Genomic DNA, 26,286 nt, shown 5'->3' with positions numbered 1-26,286 from the left:
TATATTTTAACAGGCTTAGACTGTTAAAGTCCGTTAAAAAAATCATACCTTTGTCATCCGACGTTCATTTTCGACTGTCTTAATATCGTTGAAATCCTATTAACAATATCTTCAACTCTCGTTTAGATCGTTTTGGCTAAAAATCGAAAGATCTAAAATTCGATTTCTGAGCTGTATACTGCTACGCTGAATCTTAGAAAAATCAATACTTCCTCTAATCAAGTCAGATTTAGAAGTTCTCTATATGAACGCTCTCTGTTTAACGACTACAATGACTTTCGTTTAGACCACTTATGTTAAAAAGTAATTTATCAAAAAGTTACTTTTTACGATACGCAGAGTCGTGCAGTTTAATCGTGAAACTTCGAAGAAACATAGCTTCTTCATGCGAAGTCGGATTTCAACATTCTTTATATGTACGAAATCATTGTGACATACACTATGACTTCGGTTAAGACTATTTTTCCTAAATAGTCTTCTATCAAAAAGTCATTTTTAACGCTTATTATATCTTAATTGACTAGCCCGAATCTGCGGGTGTTACAATTATCCCCCCTTAGGATGATTACGTCCCAGAATCATCCACAAAACAACTTGTATAACGACTTCGCATGTTATCTTTTCATCATAGCTAATAATTGTAACTCTTATTCCCTTTCAAATGAGTATCTAACTCTATGACTTCTTAACTACTGACAGTGCTCAATATTGCACCCACTCTTTATCCTATGTTGGATTTTCAATCATAACAATCGAGTTACAAACTCAATCCTTATTGAAGACTCCTGCTCCTTCTTAAATAGACTTAACTTAAGACATGATCTTTACTTCGATTATCGTAACAGACCGATGGGTTGTGTATCTAATGACCTTTCGTTATATGATGCAATGGCTAGACTCAGGTCTTTTGAGTTAGACTCCAACATGGATGAAACCTTCCTTCATGTTCTAATGTGATATAATCGCATTACAACAGGTAGAAATTCCAACTATAGGCCGCTTAGCGTTAACGACGGTCGCGATACTTCTGTCGATTGCTTTGATTATCCCTTCCTTTAACCTCCTAAATTGAGTCGGATAGTACATCAAACATGGTTCTTTGAACCAATTAACTTATTTCGCAGACTTATTCTCAAGTCGGACTTGATTTGATATGACCACTAGGGTTGGAATAACAATCGTCTTCATAGTCATTACCGAAATGATAGTAATGACGGAAACAAACAAAAAAAACTCAACTACTAATGCCTTAGTAACATTGTGACTTTCCCTGATCCAAGTGTGAGTCTTGTCCTTCCAGTAGTATAGGCCTCTACTACCTTTCACACCTACTCATAATCGTCCCAAGTATTGTCTCGTAGTTCACTAAGTCATCATTCAATAAAATCATATAGCAACTTAACATATCAGATAATGTAACATAACTAATGATTATATTACTGCTTACAAACGATTACATTGTTATTCGAGTTCATCATGCCTTTTACATAAGGATACTTCCTACAATACTTTACATATGGGTTGACTACTTTATCTATTATACATCCTGGAGAATAAGCTTCATTCTATTGACTTCCAGAATCTACTCCTGCTTCCTCCTTTACTGTCCTGAGAGTCATCTGGGATGTAACTTCTTTCTTTCGGAAGTTATTACTGAAATGCCCTATTTCTCCGTACTTGTAACATATGATTTTGGTGAAGTTGCTAAAGTAGTGACCAATATTTCCATAACTTAAGCACTTCATATCTTCTTTGAATTGTCCATAATGCTTTTTTCTGTATTTTTCACAGCATTTCAACTCGTTGTGGTCCCCAGGTTTTGTGTCGTTGGCGATAGGTTTCGAAAACCTCCTATTTTTGTTAGATTAAGAGGATTCTTCATTAATCCTCTCCCCCCAACTTTAGCTTGGGTGGTGGTTCTTCCTTGGATCATATCTTCAAGAAATTTGGCAATTTGGATGGCTGCTTCCAAAGTAGTTGCTAATTTCACCATTGGAACGAAATCCGTTAGTAGTCCATTAGCAAATGTTTCTACCTTGGAGGATTCAGTAGGAATCAGCTGAGATACTAACTTTATTTTCTCAGAAAAGATTGCAACGTACTCACTGATGCTTATTTCTCCTTGCTTCAGATCCTGGAATTCCTTGCTTATTTCCGACAGGTCTCTTTCGAAGCAGTATTCTCTTTTAAACTACACAAGAAAGTCTTCCCATGATATCTTCCATGCTTCTCCCTTCAGCATAGTGATGACCACTCATTTCCAGCAGCTTAAAACACCAGTCTGTAGTTTTCTGGCTATGAAGATTGTCTTCCATCTGTTGCTATAGTCGCAACTCCCAAATGCCATCTCTATTTCGTAAATCCAATCCATTACTTCCACTGGCGTTGGCCTTCCGGAAAGACTTGGTGGTTGGGATGCCATGAAGACTCTATACTTGCATCAATCTCTATCAACATATGCTTCAATATTGTCCTCCCTACTCCTTCGTGGTTCGGCCTGTATAATGACTCTATTACAGTTTCCTTATTCTGACTGTTCCTTCTCTAACTCAGATTGCACAACTGGTGCAGTAAGTTCATCCTTATTCTCCTGATGTAGTCGTTTTGTCTCTTCCATTTTTCGGTCAAGCATGGTTCGCATCATTTCTTGAACTTCTACCATTGGGATAGGATCGGATGCAGGTGCAATAACCGGTGCATGACCCATCACATGCTTAGGCTCAGGCTGTCGACTCCAGTTGATATTTCCTAGTCTGCTATGAGTCTTCACCATGACGTTTTGTACATCAAAATAGGAGTTCAGTGTATCAAGACGGGATATAGATAGTGAAGGTTTAGTCGCGTTATCCTCCTTATTACTCCGAAAAGTTATATGCCAATTCTAATACCGTAATTAAACGTTTAGAAACCCGAACACATAAAATTTCCTATTTCTAGGTCGGCAACAAACCTTAAACCTAATAATATCAATTTAGATAGGAAACCTAAGGCATGCTATAATATCATTTCTTGAACTTCTACCACACGATGATCTACCTTATCTCTTCTCTATCTTATTTCAAATTCTTCATGTAACTGTTGATACGGAGAATGATACTTGAAGATGTTTATTTGAATATCTCTCAACATCGTCAGTATGAAACAAGTATTTTTTCCCCTCCCTTCTTATTCTTTCCTTGGAAAACAACCCCCGACAGTTGATTGATGATTTCACCATCTTCATAGTCATCAATTTTTATTTTTGCTTTCAACAAAGCCTTAGGAACTTTCTACATATTGTTGACGACAGTAGAGAGATCAATATCTGTTAATGCTAGATAAGCATACCGACAGTCCAAAAAGCTTTTGATGTGGCTATACCCAATGATATACAAAGCTTTGTCTTGTATTTGGAATTTACTCAAATCTCCCAAGATCTTCGTAGTCGTGATTAGATCATTCAGATTCATCAAGCGAAAGTCGGCAATGGTGAAGTCAAATAAAAAGTTTTTTTCCTGGACAACTCTATATCAATAGTTTTGCAAGACTCCTTAGAACAAAGTATCCGTTGTTATTGATACAATTTTGACAATCTTCACCAGAGACCAAGCATCTTATTCATTTTTCCCAAGCACCGCATGGAAACGAATCTTCAACTTATTATACTCATTAATATCTTTAAAATTCCCAGCAACCTTGAACAAAGCAAAAGTATGCATGGCATGATTGATCGGAAAATGTAGTTGATTGAGGTCTAAGTCTTTTCTTTGGGATTTTATCAAACACATCCACATCACTGTATGCCACATTTTCGATTGTTTCGTAACACCAGACCTTGTTTGGATCTCCCTTGTTAAGACCAGGTGTCTCATTCGCCCTCATTTGCATGATGTTGTTTAACTCCTTCATTTTTTCAAATTCAAGTTCTTGAAGCCTTTTCTTCTCTTCAGCTGTAAGTTCCACATGAACACTTTTTCCTTTATCTTTTTGAATAGAAGTAGTAATAGGTTTAACTATTGAAGAACCTGAACCTTCTTCATTAATGTTCAACTCTTTCTTCGATTGTAGATTTGACATATATACTTTGACATTTGATGTAGCAGTCATTGTCGAAGTTTTCATGATAACTTTCATTGGTAGAGAAGTAGGAATTTGAGTAAAAATCAACTTTCTAACTAGTTTTCATCTATCTTCCCCACTATCTTTCTATGAACCAAGCCCCTTTTCTCCCCCTTGTGATATGTTCGTAGAAGGACGTGGAACATTGATGGGTAATCAAAGAGCCATATCTAATATCGGAGCAAGTTGAGATTTGAAACTTGATTCCAATGACAATACCATATATAAATTTTCTCTTGAGATATCGAAGTTGTTGATGGAAAATCAAACTTCGATAATGTTTCATGAAAACTAATAAGCGAGTTCTCGATTGTAGTAAAAGCTTTGCCATCAGATTCCTTCTTATGCTTCAATTCGCCAACATATTCCTTGTTGAAGGCACCAATATCTTCAATCAAAGTTCGAGTTGCATCCATAAGAACATCAACTTTATCCTTGATTCCCACACAAAACTTATCCAACTTCGTCACTTCAGTTGAAAACAAATGAACAACATCCTTGAGCTTCAATTCAATGGAATCTTTCGAAGAGTTCACAAGCTTCTCAAAAATTTCATGTCGCTCACAAGCAACATTCTATAACTCCTTGACTTCATGTTTGTATGAACTAGATTGAGCAGCAAAACTTTCTTCCAAACTTGTAACAACATTATCTATCAAAGTCCTTGTTCTTGTCTCTTGGGAATCTAACAGAAAATAAACCTTTTTACCACTCACATAGGATTTCCCAGCAGTATCATTCAAAAATTGAATAATGGTGTTGAGTTTAGAGTTAAGTATTTGCATTGCTTGCCTGACATAACTGCATTGTCATCAACATTATCCTCTTCATGATTAAACTCTAACTCAGAAAATCCAACCATTTCATCTTCTTCTTCATCTTCGTTATTCAGCGTCTCTTCATCTGTTGATTGAGAAGAGAATAAGGAAGTGATAGGCTCATTGATGACACATTGGAATGTAGGAGAAACAATAGGAACTGTTCTTGGTATGATAGTTGAAGTTGGTGGTGGTGGAACAGTTGAAGTGTCGATAAAAAATCTCGAATTCTCCTCACCCGTAGTAAAATTTGAGTCCTTATTAGATAAGTTCTCAGGGATGTTTAAAGACCTATCCTCCTCCATATTGGACATGGAAATAGATCATTCAGGTGGAGTGACAACAATCTTCTTAGGAATCGAAGTAATGATTAGTTCACCAGAATCGATGTTTGTATCCACATTAGATGTGTGTACAGTGACACCAGGATTACTTGTCTCTTCAATATTTGATTCAACAGTGGCATCCTTTCTAGGTGAATCATGAAAGGTGAGATCATCATTCCCAAAAATTTCATCTTCTGTCTATTCGCTATCACGATCTGATTCAAAGGTATTTTATGGTCATGTAGCTTTGGTAGAAGGCTTTTCACCTGTATGATCACTAAGCTTCTTAAAATTATTCAACAACCCAACAGTTGTGTATTTCTTTTTCTTTTGAACTTCTTAATCAGTAATATCTTTTATAACAACACCAGAAGACTTGTACTTTGTCTTCAACTTCTTTGACTTCTTAACAACATTCTTAGGAACATAATCTTCTTTAACAACCTCGTTAACAACCTTCGCATAAACAGGTGGGACTTCCTTCTCAGAACCACCTTTAACTGTCTTCTCAATAATGACTTTTACAGCCTTCTTAGAACCACTTGGCTTCGATGATTGCGTCTTTTTAACAACTTGACAACCTTTAGAAGATCCCTCTGCCACCTTAAATGTTAACTTCTTAGGAATTGGACCAGAAAAAGTAAGAAGCATAAATGTTTTGAATTGAACCAATTGTTGACACATGAAAAGTGATCCTTATGCAATCCAAGGAAGCATATGTCCAAGGTCAAGATCATGTCCGAAGTAAATCTATTTCGAAGTGAAGACATGTCCGAGATGCATCTTTGTATTGAAAGTACTATTTTGTCATGTTCTTATTGTTTTCTAGTATAGTAAAAGAGACAAGATCAATAGCAATGACCGTGTCAGTCTGTTGATATTCAGATGTCTTACAGTTCATGTGCACTTTGTCTTGTATTTGTCTTTAGTGAGTACTTGTCTATTTAAGGTGTTGTCAACCTTAGTAGAAAGATGTGGATGTATGCAAACAACTGTTGTGCTCTTTTTTCACTTATATCAAGAATCATTCAGTCATTCATTCTCTTATGTTATGCTTGTTCTTAAATCACCTTATATTGTTCATAATTATTAGTATCATTTCTTATTGAGAACTTTGTTGATCATTTTAATTCCAAGACAAGATTGGTTTACAAGACTTGACTAGATATTTATTATAAGCAGACATTGAGCCTAATTGGTTTTCCTTTGAATCCATAAGAACATATTATAGTTAGTTGTAGATTACATCGGTATATCAATCATTTCTGTGTTCAGGATAAAATTTCTTCTATATACCACTTCAACTCAAATATCCTAACTTTGATGGTTGCTTCTAATCAATCTCAACAAATGCATTCAATGCAAAGAGAAAATAACATGGGTTTCCCATCACATGCCCTTTTGCTAGTTGTTGAAGAGTATGATCACTGGAAAGTTGGAATGGGGAGATTTTTTCTTGGTAAAGAAAAATATGAAGAAATATGGATGTCAGTGAAAGAATGTACTCATGTTCCTATAAGACAAGTAGTTAGAGATGTTGTTTCCACTCTCATGGGTCAAGAAGAGTCTTGACTAGCACCCCTGACTGCAAATGACATTGAGAAGCTTCATGCAGATCAAGTCGTCTTCTCTGAAATGGTTTTTGGTGTACCTCTATCTCTCTTTGAGCACATCAAGTTGTGCAAATATGCAATAGAGATTTGGGATACACTACAAGATTTGTTTGAAGGTTCAGAGAACATGAAGGATAATCCTTTGACATCAGTGGTAAACGACTTTGACACCTTCACTACCAATCCGAGTGAATATGTATCCTCTGTATAAAATAGGTATAGGATTGTAATGAACAACATGACAAAACACGAAGTAGTCTGAACTCCACTCGAGTACAATCTCAAGCTCATTAACAACCTTGGAAAAAGATAGGGAAATGTAAATTCCCGTCTTCAAAGCAATGGATCTCTGAAGAAACTAAAGCTCTATCAGTTATTTGACGAACTGCAAGGTAATGAATCCAACGTTGCTCAAACGTTGAGAGAAATATCAGGAGGTCCTCTCGCTTTAGTCAGCTTAGTTATGTCACACCCCCAAACCAGAACGACGGAAACGTCTGGGGGCGGATGGAGTGACTTCATGTACAGTAGCATAACAACTAAATATAAATGAAACATAGTAACACAAACATTCATACATTTAGATTTCAAGTTTACATTGTTTACAAAACTTTGTTTGTTCAAAAGTTAAATACAAATAACTGAAAAGTAGAAAACATGAAGCAGCGACCCCGACCCTCAAAATGGTTTGAATACCTGTTTACTGATTTCATGAGAATACAAGTGATTTGAAAAGTGTCAAAATTTAAGTTGGTGAGTTCATAAGCATTTTGTATGAAAATGATTTGTAACGGTTTTGTGTAAAATGATTTTGTATACTTCTAGAAAATTTGATATTTTCTTTAAAAACGTGTTGTAAGCCTTATACCCATGACTAAAATGTATGTATTTCCTTTGTATCTCTTCCTTGTAAAATGATAATGTATGTTTCTATAAAATCCAATATTTTCTTAAATATGAACTGTAGTCTTAAACCCTAAGACTAAAATGTAAGTAATTGTCACACCCCCAAACCGAAATGGCGGAAACGATCGGGGGTGGAGGACATCATGTATAGTATCACAACAATTGCATCATAGTAATCAAAGTAAACACAACCATTACATTGAATATATATAAGGTATTTACATCAGTTTGATACATAATAGTATACATCAAAAGTATAGCAAAAGTATAAAAGACGTGACTCTATATGCTCCATCTTCTCAAAAGCTTGTGAAAGTACCTGTCTACTGATCTCCTGAGAATACAAGTGGTTTTGAAAAGAGTATCAGCATTAAAGCTGGTGAGTTCATAAGCATATTTTTGTAATGAAAACCTGTTGATGAATCTGTGAAAATGTTTGTATGTTTCCAAGAAAATCCAATATTTTCTTTAGTAAAAGCATGATAATACAAGTTCCTTCTATGACCACTTAGTTCATACTAGCTATGTATAAACCAATATCGAACAAACAGTTGATTATGTGGATCTTCCCTAAGCCCACAACCAAACAAGGAACAGGAAATGAGGCGGAAACCACACATTCCACAGTTTATCGGATATTTCTTCGTACATAACCCGGATGCATAAACTAAGGAATTATATAATTAACAATGAATGTTCGTTACTATATCCTGTTGTAGTATATGAAAAATGTTGGTTTGTATGCTTGGTTACTACGAGTTGTATTGTATGGTGTGTTCTGTACGAAAGCCTTTGTATAGAACGTTCTGTATGAAAAACCCTAGCTACCACCAGTATGTATAGTAGTTTTATTACTTAAAGTAAAACCATGTATTCGAATTTCCTGGATCCTCCAGTTGTAATGTATGATAGTTCTATTAATGAAAATAAAACTGATTGAAGGAATGAATCCCGTAAACAAATGGTTAGTTTATACTGTTGTGAGTTCGTATAACCATACTTGATATAACCTAGTGACCTCTATGATGTTCTTCAGGCGTCGGACGTTATGACATTTGTCACCCCAGGCATGCCTTCCTAACTGTAGCTAGCAGTTTAGGTGTGGGATAGTGAGTCCCGAATAGATCTATTCATAAATCTCACGCTCTCCCTCTAGGAGACTCTAGTTATACTATGATAGGATTTAGCCCACACCCCGAAGGAGACAATTGAAGTGATGTCTCACAATTCTGTATTAACTAGTTTACTTGTAATGTAATGTTCTCTGGTACTCGAATGTATACATATGTCTTGTAGAGTAAAAATAATTATACTTAAATAATTATTTAGTAAAGTACTCTTGTATTTGAAAAACAATATTGTATACCATAAACTAGTTTTACCATAGTTTATATGTTGTTATGAAGTATGGTTCTTGAATTCGTGAAATGTTGTATTGAACCCCAAACTATACCTATTATAGTTTTGTATGTATGTTTACTCGTATTGAATTCTGTAAAAGATCGATGATGTTTCCAAAGTATATTAACAAAGTTTGAATGTATAGCATGTATGGTACTAAAAATCTTGCAATTATCATAGTATATTGAAAACTACCCTCATGCTCAGCATGTTACATAAGGGATTAGAATTATCTAAATATTTTTATAAAATGTAGTGATTTCTCGGTTTGTATCAATTGCAAAAGTTTTTAAATCCGTTTGAAATTACTTTGTATAAAACACAAAATTTTAGTATTTTACTTGTATTCTCCCCTTGAAAACATTAAAAGTAGTGAAAATGTAGGGGTATGAACTCACAGTTGGTTGCGTGTATGTGCCGAACAACAAGACTGGAACTGAGGACCCCCGAGTTGTTGCACGCGAAATTAACGGAATTCTAATAATAATTAAACACATATTTGCATTTAAATTAGTGAACCCATTAAATAAAGAGTTAGAAAACACTTGCTTTTGGTTTAGGAATGTTACCGAGACTCAATCGAAGTGGAAAAAAGTGGGTTTACAGCCAAGATTCCGATTCGGGGCTGTTTGCGGCCGTGAACTGTGCTCGGCCGTGAACTGTTCTCGGCCCTTGAATGGTTTGCGTTCATTGAATGTTTTATGACCTATTCTTGGTGTTCTTGGTGAAATATGAAGATTTGAAGGTTTCACGGTCGTGAACTCAAGAATGTAGAGTGTTAGATTTGATGAAAGGGTGAATGTTTGATGTTCCAAAACAAGTTCCAAGGTGAATTGGATGATTTTCGGAGGTTAGATGAGAGAAATCTTGAGTTTTCGGTTGGAGGATTTAGAGAGAGAAAGTAGTGTTTTCGGCCAGAATTGTAGAAATGAGGGTGAATATATATATATATATATATATATATATATATATATATATATATATATATATATATATATATATATATATATATATATATATATATATATATATATATATATATATATATATATATATATATATATATATATATATATATATATATATATATATATATATATATATATATATAGGCTGAGTTTACGGTTGGAGGTGGGTTCTCCAGGGCGTGAACGTTTTACGGCCGTAAACACGTTTGCGGCCGTAAACACTTGGATGAACGAGACTTGACTGATTTTCGAAGACAAACTTGATTTTTCGTACGATTTTAGTCCCGACACTTATATAAATTTAATTTATATAATCTAAGTTGTTTTCAACCCTTACGAGCTTGACAAAATTGACAAAATAAATAAAATTCGAAAATTTCAATTTACGGGATTTGACTTTCGTTGACTGAAAAAGGATCGGGTTGTCACATCATCCCCTCGATAGAGGGAATTTCATCCCAAAATTCTAAAACGAATACAATTATGGACTAGGGAAAGAGATGCTGATACTTCTGTTTCATCTGGTCTTCGCGCTCCCAAGTGAATTCAATTCCCCGCTTGGCATCCCAGCGAACCTTCACTATCGGGACGCGACTTTGTTTTGTTCGCTTGACTTCCCTATACATGATTCCGACTGGCTCCTCCATGAAGTTAAGACTCTCATTGACCTCGATTTCATCGAGTGGGATTACAAGAGTCTCGTCGGATAGACACTTTTTGAGGTTTGACACGTGGAAGACGGGATGTATGTTGCTAAACTCTCAGGGTAAACGAAGTTTGTAAGCTACGGGGCCGATCCTAGCGAGGATCTCGAATGGCCCAATGTATCTCGGATTTAGCTTTCCACGCTTTCCGAAGCGTATCATGCCTTTCCAGGGTGATACCTTTAACATAACGCGGTTACCAACCTGGAATTCTAAGGGTTTTCGTCTCTTATCGGCGCAGCTCATTTGTCTATCTCTTGAAGCCTTTAGTCGTTCTCGGATTTGTATAATATTTTCGGTGGTTTCTCGGATGATTTATGGGCAGAGTGCTATTAGGGACTTGGTGTCACCCACCTCAGCCCAACACAGAGGAGATCTGCACTTACGGCCATAGAGGGCTTCGAATGGAGCAACCTTGATGCTAGTGTGATAGCTATTATTGTAAGAGAATTCGACCAATGGCAAATGGGTATCCCATGACTTACGAAATTCGATAACGCACGCTCTCAGCATGTCTTCTAGGGTTTGAATGGTTCTCTCTCACTCTACCCGTCGGTCTATGGATGGTAAGATGTGCTCATATCCAGCTTAGTTCCAAGAGCCTTCTGCAATGACTGCCAAAATCTCGAGGTGAATCTACAATCTCGATCAGAGATAATGGACACAGGCACACCATGCAGTCGAACTATCTCTTGGATGTAGATTCGGGTCAGTCTCTCCAACTTGTATGTTTCTTTGATTGGCAGGAAGTGGGCAGACTTGGTCAATTTGTCGATGATTACCCAGATAGTGTCATGTCTACTCGGGGTCTTGGTCAATTTGGTAATGAAGTCCATAGTAATTTGTTCCCACTTCCACTCAGGTATTTCTGGCTGTTGAAGTAGACCTGAGGGCTTTTTATATTCCATCTTCACCTTGGCGCAAGTCAGGCACTTGCCCACGAAGGTAGCGATTTCTGCTTTCATGTTTGGCCACCAATAGAGATTTTTGAGATCCAGATACATCTTATCCGAACCTGGTTGAATAGAGTATCTAGTCCGATGAGCTTCGTTCATGACAACTCCCTGTAACCGCCGTACTTTGGGGTCTAGATCTGGTTCATGAAATAATAAACTCTGTCTCCCGTAATTTCTAAGTTCTTTTCCATTCCCCTCAAGGCTTCATCCAACATGTTCTCTGGTTTCAAGGCCTCCAGCTGAGCCTCTCTGATTTGTGTGGACAGATAGGAATGGATAGTCATTGTGAGTGCCTTCACTCTGTGACCTGAGTACTCTTTCCAACTGAGGGCATCTGCTACCACATTGGCCTTGCCGGGATGATAGCATATTTCACACTCATAATCATTGAGTAGCTCTACCCATCGCCGTTGTCTCATGTTCAGCTCCTTCTAGTAAAAAATGTGTTGAAGGCTTTTATGGTCGGTGAAGATGGTGCACTTGGTTCCGTGGAGATAATGTATCCAAATCTTTAATGCGAAGACCACTGCTCCCAACTCCAGATCGTGAGTTGTATAATTAACTTCGTGTGCTTTCAGCTGTCTCGAGGCATATGCAATGACTTTTCCTCGCTACATGAGCACACAGCCTAGCCCATGATTGGATGCATCGCAATAGACCACGAAGTCCTCTGTCCCCTCTGGAAGAGACAAGATAGGTGCGCTGCATAAGGCATGCTTCAATGTTTGGAACGCAGTGTCTTGATTTTCTCCCCAACTAAAGGTTACACCTTTCTGAGTCAGGGCAGTAAGAGGCTTAGCAATCCTGGAGAAATTCTGGATAAACCTGCGATAGTAGCCAGCAAGACCCAAGAATTGACGAATTTCTGTGGGTGTCTTCGGTGCTGACAAATTCGCGATCGCTTTAATTTTGGAAGGGTCCACATGTATTCCTTTTTCACTAACCACGTGACCGAGGAAAGTTACTTTTCTGATCCAGAATTCGCACTTTGAGAATTTTGCATATAGTTTCTCCGCCCTTAGAGTTCCCATCACTTGCCTTAAATGCTGTATATGATCTTCCTCACTCCTAGAATAGACACGTATATCATCTATGAATACTATCACAAACTTTTCTAGGAATGAGCGGCACACCCGATTCATCAGATCCATGAATACCGCGGGTGCGTTGGTTAGACCAAAGGGCATTACTACAAACTCGTAGTGACCATATCGAGTCCAAAATGTTGTCTTAGGAACATCACCATCATAGACTCATAATTGATGGTACCCTGATCTTAGGTCTATCTTTGAGAAGTAGCGGGCTCCTTGGAATTGATCGAAGAGGTCGTCGATTCTGGGTAGGGGTAACGGTTCTTGATGTTAAGGTTGTTTAGTTCGTGATAATCTATGCACATCTGAAAGGACCCATCCTTCTTTTTCACAAATAAGACCGGGGCTCCCCAGGGTGAGGAACTTGGTCTGATGAAACCCTTGTTGAGTAGTTCATTGAGCTGGCTGGATAACTCTTGCATTTCTGCCAGCGCTAGACGGTAAGGGGATTTGGCTACGGGGGTAGCTTCGGGGATTAAGTCAATTCGGAACTCGACTTGGCTCTCGGGAGGAATTCTGGGAAGATCTTCGGGGAAAACATCAGGAAAGTTGCAGACTTCGGGGATGTTCTCGAGGTCTTTAACTTCCTTTTCTCGTTAACGACATGGGCTAGGAATGTATGACACTCCTTTCGCAAATATTTTTGGGCTTTGATGCACGAAATGATACGAAGGATTGAGCTGAGTTTATCACCATAGATAATGAGGGTTTCACCAGATGGAAGATTGTGGAGAATGACCTCTTCATAGCAAAGAATATCAGCATGATTGGGGCTTAACCAATCCATGCCGATGATGACATCGAAACTTTTTAGGGAAACTGGCATGAGGTCGATTGGAAAAGAATGGTCGTTTAGGGTAAGGGTACAGCCTATGAATATGTCGTTAGTACTCTCTTTCTTTCCGTTAGCCATCTCGACGGTGAATGTTTCGGTTAAAGGTTGGGATTTGTGTTTGAGTAGATGTTTAAATGCATGACTAACAAAACTTCTCTCTGCACCACTATCGAAAAGAATGCATGCATAAGAGTTGTCGAGGAGGAACGTACCCTTAACTACGGTGGGATCAGCGACTGCATCCTCCTGGACCATAGCTAGAACCTTCCCTGTATTGCCTACAGTTGTCGCTTTTGGGCAATTCCGCTTTTAATGCCCGGTTTCACCACAACCATAGCAGGCTTGACCAACTCCAGCTCCAGGAGCCTGATTGGTTGGTTGGACTTGTGTTTTGCAGAAACGGACTGTGTGTCCCTTTTTTCCACAGCCGTTGCATTGCATGTCACAGCAGGGTCCGTGATGATTGAAGTTACACTTATCGCACCTGGGAAGGGTTCCAGCATATCTACTAGCAGGTGCCTGAGTTGTAGGAACAACAGCAGGAGTGGTAGCAGCATGGACTGCCACTGTTTGTTGTTTCTTGGAGGGCTCCTGCGAAGACTTGCCCTTGCGTTTGTTCAAGAACTTTCTCTTTCCACCGCTCTCCTTGGGTGGTTCGTGGGCGGCTGCTATGGTTTCATGACCATCCCCGTGATCTATCAGAGTCTGCGCCAGACACTTGGCGCTGTCAAATGTGAGAGGTTTAGCAGCCAAGACGTTCCCTTGAGTTGGGGGTGTCAATCCACATATGTACCTCTCAGTTTTCTTGCTTTCCGGGGTAACCATCCCGGGACACAGAAGAGCTAGGTCGCTGAACCTAGCAGTGTACGCAGCAATTTCGGAACCCTTCATCTTCAGGTTCCAGAGCTCGTGCTCTAGTTTTTGCATCTCGCCCCGTGGTTAGTACTCAGCGAGCATTAGTTCTTTCAAATTCTCCCAACCCATGGCATTGGCTACCGACAGAGTTAGGGATTTGACTCGGCTATTCCACCAAGTCTGTGTTCTATCGGTGAAGGTTCAGGCGGCAAACTGTTGGATAAGGTGTCTAAGTCCATAACTTTATTTGGTATATACTTGACCCGACCCGGCATGGTCAATTTGGGTTGCACTTCACCCGAACTATTTATGGTTAAACCTTTGAGAAATGTATGTATATGATTTGTTAATATATTATAAGTTATAATATATTAATATGAAATCATATTATTTAATTAGTATTGATCATAAATTAATTTAGAATTAATTTGGTGATAAAAAAGGTGACTAATTAAATATGGGCTCTTGTATTTATATAAGTGTGGGCTAATACTCATTTGGAATGGGCTTGGCATGCATGGGAGTCCATGGATAGTCCATGGAGCTTTTAACCCATGGATCCTTGGAAAGGAAGAGTCATGGGTATTAGGGTTTACATGGATGTAACCCTAATCCTCCACACTATATAAAGGATCTTGTGATGCTTGAAATGGCACTAGTGTGTGTGTAAGAAGTGGTGGCCGATTTCTATAAGCTAGCATACACTCTCATAAGGTTTTTTCCAAGTTTTTGGTGATTTGTGATTTCCATTTGAGGCATCCACATTATTGGTGCTACGCTCTCAATCTCCAAGGAATCAACTCACTAATTGAAAGGTATGTAACTCTTCTAGCCATTATGTTTAATGTTCCCCATGCCATACTAGATAAGTTATGAACCTTGGAAAAATCAAAGTTGCATGTATTCTTAGACAAACATAGATCCAAGGTTTTAGGGTTTCATGAACACCTTAGGAGTGTTAGATTGCTCAAAACCCAACAGTGGTATCAGAGCCTAGGGTTGTTTTCTTGAATACTTGATGCAAACTGTTGAAAAGTCGCAAAATTGAGTTGTCTGGGCAGTGGACTCGTCGAGTCCATGGGGGGACTCGACGAGTCCAAGCACAAATTCATGCTACTCGTCGAGTAGGTTCGTGTACTCGACGAGTAGAAGACACAGGATGCAGTTTTTCGACTTTTGCTCCTAGAAATGGACTAGAAACATTACCCTAAACTGTTTTGATGTTTTAGATGGTGTAATGGTTGTTCTAATCCATTTACAATGGCTAATATCAAAATTCCATGTTTATATGTATTCATATGTTCTTGAAATTTTGATATGAAGATTCATGTTCTTATGAGTTATTGTTAAATCATAGGAATTACTTGCTAAATTGTTTAATGATTAATTCTTGATCAATTATGTGTTTTAATGGAATCCATAATTTGTCCTCAAGTTATGGATTTCCAAAGGTCACCTCTTTTAATGAACATTTAAACACATAATTTACATAAAAATGAAGAGTCTTCACTTTTATGAACCCTTAACTCATAAGTTATGAAATGAAAAGTTTTGAAGAGTTTCAAAAATTGCCCTCAAGTTTTGGAATTTGTAAAGACACACACACTTTAAATTCCAACCCTTAGGATTTTAAAAGTTAAAATTCAACCCTTATACTATGATAAGATTAATGGTTAATAATTATATATATGTATATGATCAAGTCGTTTTACTGTTAGTAGGCCTCATTCACGAAGCCGGTCTATAAGGGGGGTATAAGGTTGTTGCCTATAAAATGACAGTTTAATGGGTGTCCACTCTCACCCACCGCTTCCTTGATCGGTGGAGGGTCGTTAGCCGAACGGGTAGGACAATGACTTTTATTTTCATTAAAAGTATAATGATTATTATAAAGTAACTAAATGTTTTAGTAATTCATAATCTTAGTTACTTTAGGAAAATGTGAAAATGGTGCTAACCCATGAAATTCACACTTTGTACCTTACCAAGTCGTTGGTGGAGCGTGTGTGGTTAACTGGCACACTAACTTGGACTAGTAAGGATAACAAAGGGTGACTTAATGTTTATCATAGATCGGTGGAGCATGTGTGGTTAACCGACACATCGATTAGGTGATAATATTAAGGGTACCAAGTGAATTTTCATGGTTATTCACATCTTGTTTTGTGATCCTCGGCATCCCAGTCACGAAACTTGAAGGGCACACTCGAGATTGAAACATGCCATTGAAAAGTTCAATGAATCTCAAAAGAATCTAGGAATTTCAAACCAATTAAACCTAATAATTCATTTCGTTTTCATGGTGGAAATTGGTGAATCGTCATTCACCTACCTTTAAATATGTTATAGCTTAGATTACGACATCCCTCTTCTAAGTTATAATATATTGTGTTGGGTCCTACCCTTAATATTACATTTGGGTGTCTTATTAAGGACTCTATATATCTAATCTAAACTTGTCTTTCTTCTTTTCAGATGTCTTCCAACAATGCTTCGGGTTCTAACCCTACTGGCTCCGTCTCTCTCATGAACCTTTGTGGGAGAGTCATCTTCGATGGTTCCAACTTTATGGATTGGATCCGGAACATCAGGATGGTCACTCGTTACGAGGACAAGGAATATGTCCTCGACAAGGAGCTTAAGGATCTTCAGCCTACTGCAACTCCTGAGGAGGTCGCTGCATATGAGGCACATGAAAGAGATGCTACAAAAGTGGCATGCATCATGATGGCCACTGTGATAGCCGAGCTCCAAAAGTCCTATGAGGACTACTATCCTTTTGAGATGCACCAGGATTTGATGGACCGCTACCATCAGAGTGCTCGTCAAGAGCGATATGAAATTGTCTCCTCCATGATAACAACGCAAATAAAGGATGGTGAACCCATCACGGGCCACATGCACAAAATGCAAAGGTATGTGGACCGTTTGTAGAAATTAAATGTGAACTTCCCTGAGGAGTTGGCAATTGACATCATTTTGCACTCCTTACCTTTGTGTTATGATCAATTCTGCATGACATACCACATGAACAAAGAGGAAGTTACACTCAGCAAACTTCAAGGACTTCTGAAGACCGCCAAAAGTGGTCTTAAAGGTAAGTCGGTTGTTACTACTCCTACTCCTACAGCTACCCCTGTTTTGGCTATCGGGCAAGGCAAAGGGAAGAAAAGGACGACCCGTTTGACGGGTACCAAGGGAAAGTCTCTTGATGGCTCCTCATCAAGTGGAACCAAAGGTGGTTCTGCTACTCCTTCTGCCATCCCTAAGAATGCTGAATGCTTCTATTGCCAGAATAAGGGGCACTGGAAGCGAAACCCCCCAAAGTACTTGCAGGATGCCAAGGATGGAAAAGTGAAACCATCCCATGCAGGTATTTACACTATATTGTCTAACAACTCACCATATTCTAATTCTTGGGCTCTGGATACAGGTTGTGGTATTCACATTTGTTGTGACTTGCAGGGCCTAAGAAGAAGTGAGGATGTGGAGCACGGAAAGATAAACTTAATCATGGGGAACAAGAAGGTTACACCTGTTACCAAGATTGGAGTTTATACTTTGTTGCTAGATAGTGGGTTAAAGTTATATTTGAATAAATGTGTTTACACGTCTGAAATGGCGAGGAATATTATTTCCTTTCATAGTTTGTACAAACAAGGGTTTACCTTTTCTTTTGATAATGAAATTGGTAGTATTAATGCTTTCTTTAATAATGTTCTTTATTTTAAAGCATTACCTTGTGATGGTGTGTATGAAACTGTGTCAGTTGTAGATAACCTAGGAAATAATGTATTGTGTATTGATTCTTCCACTAGCTTAGATAAAGCATCATTGTGGCATTGTCGTCTTGGACATGTAACAAGAAACGCATAGGCCAACTCCAGAAGGATGGAGTTTTGGAATCATTTGACCTAAAGTCAGATGATAGTTGTGAATCTTGTTTTCTTGGAAAAATGACAAAATCACCCTTCACTGGTTCTTGTGAAAGGGGTGAGGGTTTGTTGGACCTTATACATACCGATATATGTGGACCCTTCAAAATCGCCACAAGGGATGCTAATCGCTACTATCTGACTTTTACTGATGTTTATAGTAGATATGGTTATGTCTACTTAATCAAGCATAAGTCAGAAACTTTTGATAGGTTTAAAGAGTTTAGACAGGAAGTAGAAAATCAATTGGGCAGGAACATTAAGATGCTTCGATCCGATCGAGGTGGTGAGTATCTTAGCACAAAGTTCCTCGACTATCTTAAGGGGTGTGGGATTGTCTCACAATTAACACCTCCCAGGACACCACAGTTGAATGGTGTGGCTGAGAGGCGTAATCGGACCTTGTTGGACATGGTTCGCTCCATGATGAGTCGAGCTTCGCTACCAATCTCTTTTTGGGGGTATGACTTAGAGACTGCCGCCCATATCCTTAATCTGGTCCTTACAAAGAAGGTTGCCAAAACACCTCATGAGATGTGGACTGGGAAAGTTCCCAACTTGGACCACATCAAGATTTGGGGTTGCGAGGCTTGTGTGAAATGCGAGACTCACGATAAGCTCTAACCTCGAAGTGAGAGGTGTATTTTCATCGGCTACCCACATAAATCCTTTGGTTGCCTCTTCTACAGACCCAGTGAGAATGTGGTCTTTGTGGCAAGGAGAGGAGTCTTTCTTGAACGAGAGTTCATGAGCCAAGGAAACAGTGGGAGGAAAATTGACCTTGAAGAGCTTCAAGAGTCAAGTGGTGAAGGAACCTCAAACCCTAGCAATCAACCTGAGGAGGAAACTCCTGTTGATCCAACTGCCGAGTCTGTACCTCTAAGGCGTTCCACGAGAGTTAGGAATGCACCTGAGCATTACTATGCTTTCCATATTACTGTGGAAGGTGACACACTTATCGGTGATAGTACACTGGTAAATCTGGATGAACCTAACAACTACACGGAAGCCATGGCAGGCCCTGAGGCTGCTAAATGGAAAGAGGCTATGGACAGCGAGATACAATCCATGTATGACAATTAAGTGTTGAACTTGGTTGACAATGTACCAGGTCGGAAGACAGTTGGGTGCAAATGGATCTTCAAGAAGAAGACCGACATGGATGGCAATGTACCCACTTATAAGGCGCAACTGGTTGCAAAGAGTTTTTCCCAAACTCCAGGAGTTGATTATGATGAGACCTTTTCACCAGTAGCAAAGATTAAATCTATTAGGGTTATGTTAGCCATTGCTGCATTTCATGATTATGAAATATGGAAAATGGATGTCAAAACCGCTTTCCTTAATGGAAAGTTGGCTGAGGATGTTTACATGAGTCAGCCAGAGGGTTTTGTCAGTACAGAGCACCCAAATAGAGTGTGTAAGCTGGAGAAATCCATCTATGGATTGAAACAAGCAACTCACAGATGGAATCTTTGTTTCGATGAGAAAGTCAAAGAGTTTGGTTTTTCGAGGAGTGAAGATGAGTACTGTGTTTATGTCAGAGCTAGTGGGAGTATAGTTAGCATCTTGGTGTTGTATGTGGATGACATACTGCTCATAGGAAACGACATCCCAACTTTGCAGGACGTGAAGTCCTGGCTTGGGAAGTGTTTTGCTATGAAGGACCTTGGAGAGGCTGCCTATATCCTAGGGATAATGATATTAAGAGATAGGAGTAAAAGACTAATTGGACTTAGTCAGAGTACCTACTTGGATAAGGTGTCGAAAAGGTTCAACATGCAGAATTTCAAGTAAGGAGAATTACCGATCCAAAGCAATGCCAAACTAAGCAAGGCTCAGAGCCCAAGTACAGAGGCTGAGATAGCTGAGATGAGTCGATTGCCATATGCTTCTGCTGTTGGATCGATCATGTATGCTATGACTTGTACCCGCCCTGATGTGGCCTTTGCTTTGAGCATGGTCAACAGATATCAAGGGAACCCTGGCAAGGCTCATTGGACTTCAGTAAAGAATATTCTCAAGTACCTACGAAGGACTAAGGATTGGATTCTTACCCTTGGTGGGAGTGATGACTTGAGAGTAGTAGGTTATAGTGATGCTAGCTTTCATACTGATAGGGATAACTTCCGCTCTCAGTCGGGCTGGGTCTTTACCCTAAACGGAGGGGCAATTACTTGGAAGAGTTCCAAGCAGGAGACGGTAGCTGATTCTACCTGTGAATCAGAGTACATAGCAGCGAGTGAAGCGGAAAAGGAGGCGATATGGCTGAAGAACTTCATCGGAGACCTTGGAGTTGTACCAGCTACTAAGGAGCCTATGGAGATTTTCCGTGATAGCAATAGTGCGGTTGCCTTAGCCAAGGAACCGAGAGATCATGGCAGATCCAGACACATTGACAGAAAATACCACTTCATAAGACACAAGATAGAAGAATGACTCCTCGTGGCAAATAGGGTATCATCAGAAGAGAATCCTGCAGATCCCCTTACGAAGGGACTGACGAGGGTTAGGCACTTACAGCATGCGAGGCGCATATGGCTGAAAGATGATAATAGTTTTATAGATTAGATAGCTATTTCTGAAACTTGTAAAATGTAATCGACAGTTGATGATGAATAAAAGATGTATTTATTTATGAGTAAGGTGTTACTGTCTTTGTCAATTATTTACTATTGTTTCAGCTTTGCATGTTTTGACTTCCAGAATAAATTACATTATTCAAACCTCCACAGTCGGTCATACGTCGGAAGTAGGTATGAATTAAGACTGTCATCAATTGGGCTTATAGATGACTAAAGGTGTTTAGCCATAGCAATGGTTGCTACAACATTCATGAGTGCTCATAAGTTATGAGTATTGGAATAGACCCACGCTCACTGGGATCACTTCATGGAATTTATCTCGAGTGATCGTGAGACGGTAAGATCATATAAGTCTTCAAACCTAGAGATATGACTTGTTTCCTATGAGTTGGTTATACATTGATTGTACGTAAACGCATTGGTAACTCGATGTTATAAAACGTGCATTTGTGTATAATCCAACAAGTAGTAGAACAAGCATATAAGTCGAAGTTTATCTGTTCCTTCTTGGATTAGAAGCGATATCTTGGCCCCTCGATGATTTTATGTTGACCCATGTACCGGGCCTGGTCAGAACTAAGTTGATGTGTTCAATTAAGTTCTATGTCAAACAAATCGGAAATTGAGAAACACACTGCTGGACGATAAGTACGACATTGTTCCATGTATTTGTCCGGCTGATATCTAGAACAGAGGATTATATGATCACTTATCTAAAATGGCGCTTCATAGTTCAACAGAGTTTTGAGAGCTACGATTGCCGGTTGGTTCCTGAAGTAATATAGGCAAATATAGTTATTAGAGTTATCCAAGTGGGAGACTGTTGGATAAGGTGTCTAAGTCCATAACTTTATTTGGTATATACTTGACCCGACCCGGCATGGTCCATTTGGGTTGCACTTCACCCGAACTATTTATGGTTAAACCTTTGAGAAATGTATGTATATGAGTTGTTAATATATTATAAGTTATAATATATTAATATGAAATCATATTATTTAATTAGTATTGATCATAAATTAATTTAGAATTAATTTGGTGATAAAAAAGGTGACTAATTAAATATGGGCTCTTGTATTTATATAAGTGTGGGCTAATACTCATTTGGAATGGGCTTGGCATGCATGGGAGTCCATGGATAGTCCATGGAGCTTTAAACCCATGGATCCTTGGAAAGGAAGAGTCATGGGTATTAGGGTTTACATGGATGTAACCCTAATCCTCCACACTATATAAAGGAGCTGGTGATGCTTGAAATGGCACTAGTGTGTGTAAGAAGTGGTAGCCGATTTCTATAAGCTAGCATACACTCTCATAAGTTTTTTTTCAAGTTTTGGTGATTTGTGATTTCCATTTGAGGCATCCACATTATTGGTGCTAGGCTCTCAATCTCCAAGGAATCAACTCACTAATTGAAAGGTATGTAACTCTTCTAGCCATTGTGTTTAATGTTCCCCATGCCATGGTAGATAAGTTATGAACCTTGGAAAAATAAAAGTTGCATGTATTCTTAGACAAACATAGATCCAAGGTTTTAGGGTTGCATGAACACCTTAGGAGTGTTAGATTGCTCAAAACCCAACACAAACTTCACCTTGCTTGCCTCGGGGCACGCACAGATCTCGAAAATTGATTCGATCTTCTCGAACCAACGAGTTAGGGCAATGACGCCTCCATTGCCGTCAAAGGATTTGGGCTTCGCATTCATAAAGTCTTTGTAGGAACACTCCTTCGGGTGTCCCTGGCCACCATCAAGATTAAGGGGGTGGGGTCCACTTCCCGATCCGCCAGTGCCGCCAGAATTGATCTGCGACATTGTGGCAGCCACAGCGGCTGTAACCGCTGCTTCGAACATAACATAATCGAACTGAGGAGGTGGCGGCGGCGGATCCTTCGGAGGGTTGTTGTTCTTTCTATTGGGTCTCTTCTTAGGAGGCATCTTTGTCTAAAAGATACAAGGGGAAAATGACGATAAGCCTTCTATATTGATTATGAGTCAGATACTTTTGAACAAGATATATCTTAATCCTAAATGCCTAATATCTTGATCCTACAACGTTAACAAAGATCTACAATAAAGGTTTACTAACATAAGTAAGGAATTGCAGGTCTTTCATTTGTGAGGATTAGTACTACTTGTAAAAATTCTGTGCAGTGTTATAGAGGTATAAAATACTCCTATAGTATTTTAACTATGTGCTTCATTTGTATAGAGTTTGGTGAGTTTTAGACTTATCGCAACACCACAGTCACTCCCAAACACATGTTGGTCACATCTCGAAGAAATATAGTTGATCAGGTTATTGGACCCAGATATGATTACATAACTATTCAGGTTTAACCATAGTGCCCAACTTGTCCTAAATACTTTTATGTAGTTCTTACTATAATACGACTTCTAGTATGTATATATACTTGTATAATTCTTGTAAAATACTTAAATTTTAAAAGTATACTTTTAGTTTCAGAGCGCTTCGGCCCCTTTAGTGTTTATAGTTGTATACCATGTAAGGTTCAGTATACTTAGTTCACTATAAACAATAGCTCTGATACCAATCTGTCACACCCCCAAACCGAAACGGCGGAAACATTCAGGGGTGGAGGACATCATGTATAGTATCACAACAATTGCATCATAGTAATCAAAGTAAACACAACCATTACATTGAATATATATAAGGTATTTACATCAGTTTGATACATAATAGTATACATCAAAAGTATAGCAAAAGTATAAAAGACGTGACTCTATACGCTCCGTCTTCTCAAAAGCTTGCGAAAGTACCTGTCTAATGATCTCCTGAGAATACAAGTGGTTTTGAAAAGAGTATCAGCATTAAAGCTGGTGAGTTCATAAGCATATTTTTGTAATGAAAAGCTGTTGATAAATCTGTGAAAATGTTTGTATGTTTCCAAGAAAATCCAATATTTTCTTTAGTAAAAGCGTGATAATACCAGTTTCTTCTATGACCACTTAGTTCATACTAGCTATGTATAAACCAATATCGAACAGACAGTTGATTATGTGGATCTGCCCTAAGCCCACAACCAAACAAGGAACAGGAAATGAGGCGGAAACCACACATTCCACAGTCTATCGGATATTCTTCATACATAACCCAGATGCATAAACTAAGGAATTATAGAATTAACAATGAATGTTCGCTACTGTATCCTGTTGTAGTATATGAAAAATGTTGGTTTGTATGCTTGGTTACTACGAGTTGTATTGTATGGTGTGTTCTGTACGAAAACCTTTGTATAGAACGTTTTGTATGAAAAACCCTGGCTACCACCAGTATGTATAGTAGTTTTATTACTTAAAGTAAAACCTTGTATTCGAATTTCCTGGAATCCTCTAGTTGTAATGTATGATAGTTCTATTAATGAAAATAAAACTAATTGAAGGAATGAATACCATAAACAAATGGTTAGTTTATACTGTTGTGAGTTCGTACAACCATACTTGATATGACCTAGTAACCTCTACGACGTTCTTCAGGCGTCGGACGTTATGACATTTGTCACCCCAGACATGCCTGCCTAACTGTAGCTAGCAGTTTAGGTGTGGGATATTCAATCTTAAATAGATCTATTCACAAATCTCACGCTCTCCCTCCAGAAGACTCTGGTTATACTATGATAGGATTTAGCCCGCACCCTGAAGGGTACAATTGAAGTGATGTCTCACAATTCTGTATTAACTAGTTTACTTGTAATGTAATGTTCTCTAGTACTTGAATCTATATGTATTTCTTATAGAGTAAAAATAATTATACTTAAATAATTATTTAGTAAAGTACTCTTGTATTTGAAAAACAATATTGTATACCATAAACTAGTTTAACCATAGTTTATCTGTTGTTATGAAGTACGGTTCTTGAATTCGTGAAATGGTGTAATGAACCCCAAACTATACCTATTATAGTTTTGTATGTATGTTTACTCGTATTGAATTCTGTAAAAGATTGATGATGTTTCCAAAGTATATTAACAAAGTTTGAATGTATAGCATGTATGGTACTAAAAATCTTGCAATTATCATAGTATATTGAAAACTACCCTCATGCTCAGCATGTTACATAAGGGATTAGAATTATCAAAATATTTTTATAAAATGTAGTGATTTCTCGGTTTGTATCAATTGCAAAGGTTTTTAAATCTGTTCGAAATTATTTTGTATAAAACACAAAATTTTAGTATTTTACTTTTATTCTCCCCCTAAAAATATTAAAAGTAGTGAAAATGTAGGGGTATGAACTCACAGTTGGTTGCGTGTATGTGCCGAACAACAAGACTGGAACTAAGGACCCCCGAGTTGTTGCACGCGAAATTAACGGAATTCTAATAATAATTAAACACATATTTGCGTTTAAATTAGTGAACCCATTAAATAAAGAGTTAGAAAACACTTGCTTTTGGTTTAGGAATGTTACCGAGACTCAATCGAAGTGGAAAAAAGTGGGTTTACAGCCAAGATTCCGATTCGGGGCTGTTTGCGGCCGTGAACTGTGCTCGGCCGTGAACTGTTCTCGGCCCTTGAATGGTTTGCGGTCTTTAAATGGTTTACGGCCTGTTCTTGGTGATCTTGGTGAAATATGAAGATTTGAAGGTTTCACGGCCGTGAACTCAAGAATGAAGAGTGTTAGATTTGATGAAAGGGTGAATGTTTGATGCTCCAAAACAAGTTCCAAGATGAATTGGATGGTTTTCGGAGGTTAGATGAGAGAAATCTTGGGTCTTCGGTTGGAGGATTTAGAGAGAGAAAGTAGTGTTTTCGGCCAGAATTGTAGAAATGAGGGTGAAAATGTATGTATATATATATATATATATATATATATATATATATATATATATATATATATGTAGGCTGGGTTTACGGTTGGAGGTGGGGTCCCTAGGCCGTGAACGGTTTACGGCTGTAAACACCTTTGCGACCGTAAACACCGGGATGAACGAGACTTGGCTAATTTTCGAAGACAAACTTGATTTTTCATACGATTTTAGTCCCGACACTTATATAAATTTAATTTATATAATCTAAGTTGTTTTCAACCCTTACGAGCTTGACAAAATTGACAAAATAAATAAAATTTGAAAATTTCAATTAACGGGTTTGATAGGTCATATTTATGTGGTTTGGGCTAGTGTCTTTATGTATAAGTCTTGGTAGGGTTTGGTCTTGTTAATTTTGT

The sequence above is a fragment of the Lactuca virosa genome, chromosome 8 (assembly GCF_052849685.1).
Source record: "Lactuca virosa cultivar CGN04683 chromosome 8, Lactuca_virosa_CGN04683_v6, whole genome shotgun sequence".
Lineage (NCBI taxonomy): Eukaryota > Viridiplantae > Streptophyta > Magnoliopsida > Asterales > Asteraceae > Lactuca > Lactuca virosa.
Note: the sequence above shows the minus strand (reverse complement) of the source record.